Here is an 8,204-nt window from a genome sequence, read left to right as displayed (position 1 = left end):
TAGTTTAGACACATGTGCAATTGACTATATGTAACTGCTTTGCTTGAACCTTTTCACAAGTACCATCACAGGGGTGTGATCATTCTACAGTGGTCCCTGGATTATCTGGTGTGATTAGAAGGCTTACTTAGACTAGCCAGTTTCAAATGACACAACAATCAGCATTTGAGCTGGCATTTTTCACAAACACAGTCCTTACAAAGTTATGTCCAGAATGTCAGCAGTTTATTTTTGCATTCAATTTTCAGACATTCACAGAAGTAACTACAGCATAACACAATCATCCAAACCGGAAAAATGTAGGCTACATGTGTCCTAGCGCTAACTGAGGAAAGATTGACTTAACAAAAGAGGTCATATTTGTATAACTCTCATTTGACATAAACTACTAAATGAATTAGCTAATAGAAATGGCTATTTATAATTAATCACATTACGGGTGAGCTCGCCATTGATCGAAATAATTGAGTAAAACACTCCAGAAATCGAAAGTAATCGGATGATGGGTCTTTCTGTGCGCTGCTATGCTTTTTCTCTCACACAAACCAAAGATAATAAGAGAAGACAAGATGGGTTTGGTCATTTTATAGTATGCATGTTGAAGGGGGTGTGTCGTCTACCATCGTTGACATCCCACCATTCATTTCTGCAAGTTCTCAAAATGAGTGAACCTTTACTCACCTCATTTTGTTATAACATCTTCGGTCCAAAAGACAATTTCGTGAAACCCAGAATGCATTGTATCTCAAAAAACATGGATACACACACAGCTGGAATTAGCTTAGTTAATCATAATCAGTACAACCTTCAAAAAATTATTTTACACACATATTTACACATTACAATCTATGCAAGAATCGGAATGCATGATTTGTCGGTTATTAAAAACATGTGAATCAAACAGTAAATATAGAAATAATTACCACAAGCATTTTCTGATAGTGATTTATTTCTACAAGTGGCCCGTGCCGGCTGTCAATCACGTAACCTCTCACTCCCACTCTGAGCCATTCAGTGTTGTTGTTTATGTATGTAGCTAGTGAGCTAAGCTGTAGCATTAGCAATGTCTTTCAAAAGGAGACAACTCACAAATGCTGAAAGTCTGAAAGTCAGGAATCAGATTCTGACAGTGAGGAGCTGCCTCCCAACCTTGAAGCCATTGAGAACCCTGCATCTGAGGACCCTTGTCCACTGACGAAGTCCCAGGTCCCTTTGAAGATGCTGGTGGTGATGGAGGCAGGCCGACAATGGATGAAGTACAGGAGTTCTGTGGTAGCTGGAAGGCTGCCAGCAATTTCACCCCTCCTGGCCCTGCTGTTTGCTTTGACTCCCAGTCTGGAGTGCAACGCCCCTTGCCATTTCCATCTGAGGCAGAGTGCTTCAAGTTCTTTCTGACAGAGGAGCTAGAGGGAGACATAACCGAGACCAATCGCTATGCCTTGGAGCTACAGGAGAAGAGAGAGCCAAGAGAATGGGGGGACAACCACAATTAGTGAAATGTATACCTTGCTGGTGACAGTCCTTCTCATGGGGATAGTAAAGAAGAACTCCCTAAGAGAATACTGGAGCACAGATCCTACGTTTGTTAATCCCTTCTTTGCTTCCCTCTTTTCCCAAGACCGCTTCCTAGTTCTGCTGCGATGACTGCATTTCATCAACAATGCTACTACCATTCCAAATGACACGTTATACAAAATAAAAAATGTCAACAGCTGTTAGTAAAGTGGCATGACAAACGAGGCATCCGTGTCCCCTCCACTGTCCATACAGCAACCATGGCGGCCACAGGGAAGGTGGGCCACCTGACGGGAGAGAGAAAAATCAAACCAGACTGCGTGCTCGACTATAACCTCAAAATGGAGGCAGTGGATAAGGCGGACATGATAAATAGCTCTTTGTAGAATGCAATTAGCATTGTTTTACAGAGCTAATAGAAGAATGTAGCTAGCTACATAAGCACAATTGACTATAACACCATAAAGGTTATGAAATGAGTAACGTTATCTTGCGTGTCCATGGTTATAAGGAATATACACAAATATATTGTGCTCCATACACAGTGACCTACAGTAGAAATGGTATAACACAACATACAGAAACTATAATAACGTAATAAAGCACTTACTTTGATAGAAACGCCGTCTGGATTTGAGCCTGGGTGTCTGTAGTGACGCCTCTAGCACTAAGATGCTGTGCCTTAGACAACTGCGCCACTTGGGAGTCATGAGGCCAGAGTAGCTTCAAAATACAACACATGCTAATACTTTTCTGACGCAATTAGCATTGTTTTCAAGAGCTAATAGAATAATGTAGCTAGCTACCTAATCATTGAGTATAACACCATAAAGGTTATGAAATGAGTAACGTTACCTCGCGTGTCCACGGTTATAAGGAATATACACAAATATTATGCTACAGTAGAAAAGACAACACGACATGCAGAAACTATTATAACGTAATAAGGCACTTACTTTGATAGAAACGCACACATTTCCAAAGTTATTATTGATAATGAAAACAACTATGACTGCGATGCAGGCAACAGACGGAAAATGTGAACACGTGTGTACAGGACAAGTCTGCAGACTTCAACTGCACAAAGAATTGGGAAGTGTTTGAGGAATTTTGTCTGGGTCAGAAATGTAAAAAAAAAAAAATTGGTCCGCAAAAGTAAAAATGACTACTTATGTGAATGAATGAGGCGGAACACACCTCAATTCAAACTGTTCTTAGAAAATAAAACACTAATTTGAAATGGACAAGTTGAAAATAGTCTATAAATAAAAACACGCTGTGTGCCTTGGTTTGAGGGCAGCACGGATTAAATGTACTGTTGCGTAACAATCACATTCTGTAATGGAGAGAACGTTCTATTATCACCTGCATAAAGAATCTCACGCTGGCGCGACCGTTAGAATTATTTGGAACTCACGCATTTGCTCACATCATATATAGACTTGTTTATACTGTATTATTGACTGTATGTTTGTTTTACTCCATGTGTAACTCTGTGTTGTTGTATGTGTCGAACTGCTTTGCTTTATCTTGGCCAGGTCGCAATTGTAAATGAGAACTTGTTCTCAACTTGCCTACCTGGTTAAATAAAGGTGAAATAAAAAAATTAAATAAAAAATAAATGAAAGGGTTAAAAGCTCATTCTTGATAATCTAACTGCACTGTCCGATTTACAGTAGGCTTTACAGCGAAAGCATGCCATGCGATTGACAGTGGCCCACATCAAAACAGGTTTCATAAATTTACAATTAGCGATTAAATATTCACATACTTTTTGAAAATCTTCCTCTGATTTGTCATTCAAAGGGTCCCAGCTATAACATGTAGTGTTGTTTTGTTAGATAAAATCCTTCTTTATATCCCAAAAAGTCTGTTTAATTGGCGCCATCGATTTGAGTAATCCACTTGTTCAACATGGCAAGATAGGGATCCGAAAATGTACCCCAAAACCTTGTTTAAACAAGTCAAAATACATTTCTATACAATCCTCAGATACCCTAAATTGTAATTAAACTATAATATTTCAAAAGGAAAGAAGTATGTTCAATAGGAAAGCGATATTAGCAGGTGTGCGTCCTCTTCATCGCGCGCGCATTCAAGAATTTCCAAGTCTGTGTCCCTGTAGTAAAACTAATTTCTTACTCGTTTTGGAAGAAACAAGCCTGAAACCTTGAACAACGACTACTGACACCCAGTGGAAGCCATAGGAATTGCATACTGGGAGCTAGATTTCATTATTTCCCTATACGTTCCATTGGAAGAGCATGGGCTCTCAAATAAAATAAATTCCGGTTGGTTTTTCTTTGGATTTTCTCCTACCATATCTTTTGTGTTATAGTCTCCTACATTATTTAAACATTTCTACAAACTTCAGTGTTTTCTTACCAATGGTACCAATTATATGCATACCCACAATCCACTGAGCAACCAATGCAAATAAGTAGTTTTGAACCATTTGATTTTTCCAAAACCACACCCATAAAATTCACAAATCAAAAGCGCAGTGCACAAAACAGTGCAGTTTTCACAATAAAAACTTTTGTTGTTTTTCTGGAAATGTAGCAAATATGCAATGCTGGACTTCAGTGGTAACACACTACACTCCTAAGAATGCATACCTCAAAAGTGTACTTAGAGTACCCAAAAAACGTATCTCCAAGGCGAAGAGGAGGCCAAACATGTAAACAAATGCAGATGGCAGGTCTGGAAGATCTTTTTAAGACAACAGCCTCTTCCAGCACAATAACCGCGAGGATGCCAGCTTCGACGCTGTAATGAATTTCCTCCTCTTCTTCCGAAGAGGAGAGGCGAAACGGATCAGAGGACCAATATGCGGCGTGGTAAGTGTCCATGGTTCTTTTTTAATACGTTAAGATACACATGAACAACTGACTACAACAAACAAGAAATGTGAAACTCAAAACAGTCCTATCTGGTGCAAACACAGAGACAGAAACAATCACCCACCAACACAAAGTGAAACCCAGGCTGCCTAAGTATGATTCTCAATCAGAGACAACTAATGACACCTGCCTCTGATTGAGAACCATACTAGGCCGAAACATAGAAATTCCCAAAACCTAGAAAAACAAACATAGACAACCCACCCAACTCACGCCCTGACCATACTAAATAAATACAAACAAAGGAAATTAAGGTCAGAACGTGACAGACGCCTCTGGTCTGGCTCTTCTCTGGAGCAGTGTCCTGGTTAAAACAAGGACAAAGGGTGCGAAGCATTCCAAATGAGTGTAAAATCTACATTTCCCAAGCAATGAATTCTGATTTATAATGAAGTTCTGTTTCAAATATTCAGAGGTGCTTTTAATGAAACACTCACCACGCATGTCTTCAGTAGCTTTGCTGGATTTTTGCGAACAAACAAGGGGAGGCCTTCCAGGACTATTATCTTCCTCTGTGCCACAATGTTTGAGGTCGGAAAAACAATACACAAAAGAAAACAATATGATTTATTTGTGAGTAATTTGGGGCATTTATGATACCTTAAATGCAGATATTGCTAAAACGTGATACGTTGCTTAAAGATTAAGCATTTTGAGGTGCTCCCTTGACTTACCATACACCACCCGCACATTTAAATTGGCAGACTGAGTCCAGAACAAACCACAGCTAGTGTCAATTCTGAGAGGGAAGTGAAATGGATCAGTAATTTTGGGGGTTGAAAATCATGCCAGGAAGATTTTCCTGTCCTATAAATAGAGTTGTGTATGGCTTTCACCAGGATATGATAAACCTGTGTTCTAAAATGGCAAGGTTAGACTAGGCTCTAAGCAAGGACAGTCAGGTGTTAATATACAACATCTTGGATCTCCTGTCCAAGAGCTCCCCTTCTGGCTCGGTACAGTTTGAGGCGAGTGCTGGTTTAAAGATGCTCTGAATGTCTCCAGCAGTTTTACGTTGGTGATGCACTTAATTTCAACACAGGTCTGTTGATGGCAACAAAGAGAAAACTAATCAAAGGCCTTTGCTGAAAGGATTTGTTTAGAATATTGCATCAATAAGTTCTTGAACAATACCATCGATTTTTATGTTATGTTTAGTAATTATCTCTGAGTTAAGTATATTTTGAAGCATATGAAAAATATCAACAATAACGAAAATAATATATTCTGTGTTGCACTTTTAGAAACGTGTAATACTGTCTGCATATATAAAAACAGAGACAGCAAGGGTTCAAACTGTAGAAATCAGTTCATACAGTTGAATATAAAAATGTATTTTTTCAAACATAACTATGCTACATTTTATCTCTGGGACCCTCGGGATGACAAATCAGAGCAATATTACTGAATGTACAGTGGTGCAAAAAAGTATTTAGTCAGCCACCAATTGTGCAAGTTCTCCCACTTCAAAAAATGAGAGAGGCCTGTAATTTTCATCGTAGGTACACTTCAACTATGACAGACAAAATGAGAAAAAAAATCCAGAAAATCACATTGTAGGATTTTTTATGAATTTATTTGCAGATTATGGTAGAAAATAAGTATTTGGTCAATAACAAGTTTATCTCAATACATTGTTATATACCCTTTGTTGGCAATGACAGAGGTCAAAAGTCTTCACAAGGTTTTCACACACTGTTGCTGGTATTTTGGCCCATTCCTCCATGCAGATCTCCTCCAGAGCAGTGATGTTTTGGGGCTGTTGCTGGGCAAGACGGACTTTCAACTCCCTCCAAAGATTTTCTATCGGGTTGAGATCTGGAGACTGGCTAGGCCACTCCAGGAATTTGAAATGCTTCTTACGAAGCCACTCCTTGGACACTGCAGTTAGATTATCAAGAATTTAAGCTTTCTACCCATATAAGACATGTCTATGTCCTGGAAAGTTGGCTGTTACTTACGTCATTGTAGTCACATTAGCCCACCTTAGCAACAACCGTCCCGGTTTAGGGACACCAATCCCGTAGTTAAAGGTACAGACATAATCAGAGTAAAGACGGGGCCAGTTTGCTCCTCCTATTTGACAGTGTTTCAGAAGGACCTCTTGATTGAAGTGGACAAATTTGCAGAATTTACATTGCATATGTTCAAGTTCCTGCAAAAACACAAAGATTGGTTAGCTGGCAACTATGTTCCAATTTAAACACTGGCTTCTGGGTTTCAATAGGAATACATATAAATAAACAATACTAAATTATTCATAATTTATTAGGAATACAAATGAGAAAATTACAATCAATAGAAAGCTAATTGTAATAATACTAACGACCACATTACTGATAAACGCATAAATGCAAAATCACCATAATGGTATTCAGGAACATAAAATAAATAGAAACCCAAAGGGGCCACATGTTTGACACCTCTGGTAGTCTAACCATGAAAAAAAGAAAACATTGTCTCTTTGCATGTATTGTAGCTTGTTTTGACATATGTCAGTGGTGTATTTGTATGTGTTAACTTATATTCCTTATGTGGCAAACAGAATTGAATACATTATTGTGGTGATTTTCCTACAAAGATATGGTATAACATATATTAGACAAAATATATGAATTATAGTTGGCCCAGATGAGTATTATAATCAATGTGTATGTTCTGAAAATGTAACCTATGCAAAATGTTTTCCTAAATAGGTTTGATATTGTTTTTAAAAGTCATATAAAACCCCAAGACAATTACCAGAAGATACAGTACAAGTCAAAAGTTTGGACACGCCTACTCATTCAAGTTTTTTCATTTTTATTTGTACTGTTGCCTACATCGTAGAATAATAGTGAAGACATCAAAACTATGAAATAACACATATGGAATCATGTAGTAACCCAGAAAGTGTTACACAAATCACAATATATTTTATATTGAGGTTCTTCAAATAGCCACTATTTGCCTTGATGGCAGCTTTGCATATGCTTGGCATTCTCTCAACCAGCTCCACCTGGAATGCTATTCCAACAGTCTTGAAGGAATTCCCATCTGCTGAGCACTTGTTGGCTGCTTTTCCTTCACTCTGCGGTCATACTCATCCCAAACCATTTCAACTGGGTTGAGGTCGGGTGATTGTGGAGGCCAGGTCATCTGAATCAGCACTCTCCTTCTTGGAGAGTCACTCATACAGTGTTTACACAGTGCTGGAAATATTTTATCTCAAAAAGCAAATCTGTGCCAAACAAGGTAAATATTTCTATGAAATATTTCCACACGTGTAGTAAAGTGCCTTCAAAAATACAGCTAGATTGAGAAATAGGCCTACTTCCACTCCGATCTCGACACATCATTTCTGTATGGACCTCGCTTTGTGCACAGGGGCATTGTCATGCTGAAACAGGAAAGGGCCTTCCCCAATCTGTTGCCACAAAGTTAGAAGCAAAGAATGTCATCATCTAGAATGTCATTGTATTGCTGTTGTGTTAAGATTTCCCTTCACTGGAACTAAGGGGCCTAGCCAGAACCATAAAAGACAGCCCTAGACCATTTTTCCTCCTCCACCAAATTTTACAGTTGGCACTATGCAAAATGTTGCTCAACAGTGAAACACTTGCAATGTTACATGATGGAATAAGAGTTTACCTTATGATAATTTGAAATACATGTTTAAACCATAATTCAACCAAGCTTAATAGGCTTACAATTTGGCAAGCACAAATTACCGTCTCACAAAAAATATATCTGTATTTTATATATTTTTTTACTTTTCCCCCTTCTTCTCCCCAATTTTGTGGTATC

The 8,204-nt window shown here is 38.5% G+C and overlaps 1 long non-coding RNA gene across 2 annotated transcripts in view; it reads right to left on the bottom strand.

Annotated features, from left to right (window-relative positions):
• Nucleotides 1-203: 203 nt before the first annotated feature.
• LOC135563957 (uncharacterized) overlaps nt 204-8,204 on the bottom strand; it is a 28,560-nt gene continuing 20,559 nt past the window's right edge. For both annotated transcript variants that reach the window (XR_010460703.1, XR_010460702.1), the window contains exon 2: nt 204-6,573. This is a non-coding gene — a long non-coding RNA (uncharacterized LOC135563957). The remainder of the gene's footprint in view (nt 6,574-8,204) is intronic.

Source organism: Oncorhynchus nerka, linkage group LG23, assembly GCF_034236695.1.
Source record: "Oncorhynchus nerka isolate Pitt River linkage group LG23, Oner_Uvic_2.0, whole genome shotgun sequence".
Taxonomy (NCBI): Eukaryota; Metazoa; Chordata; class Actinopteri; order Salmoniformes; family Salmonidae; genus Oncorhynchus; species Oncorhynchus nerka.
Note: the sequence above shows the minus strand (reverse complement) of the source record. Positions and strands in the feature narration are given on the sequence as shown.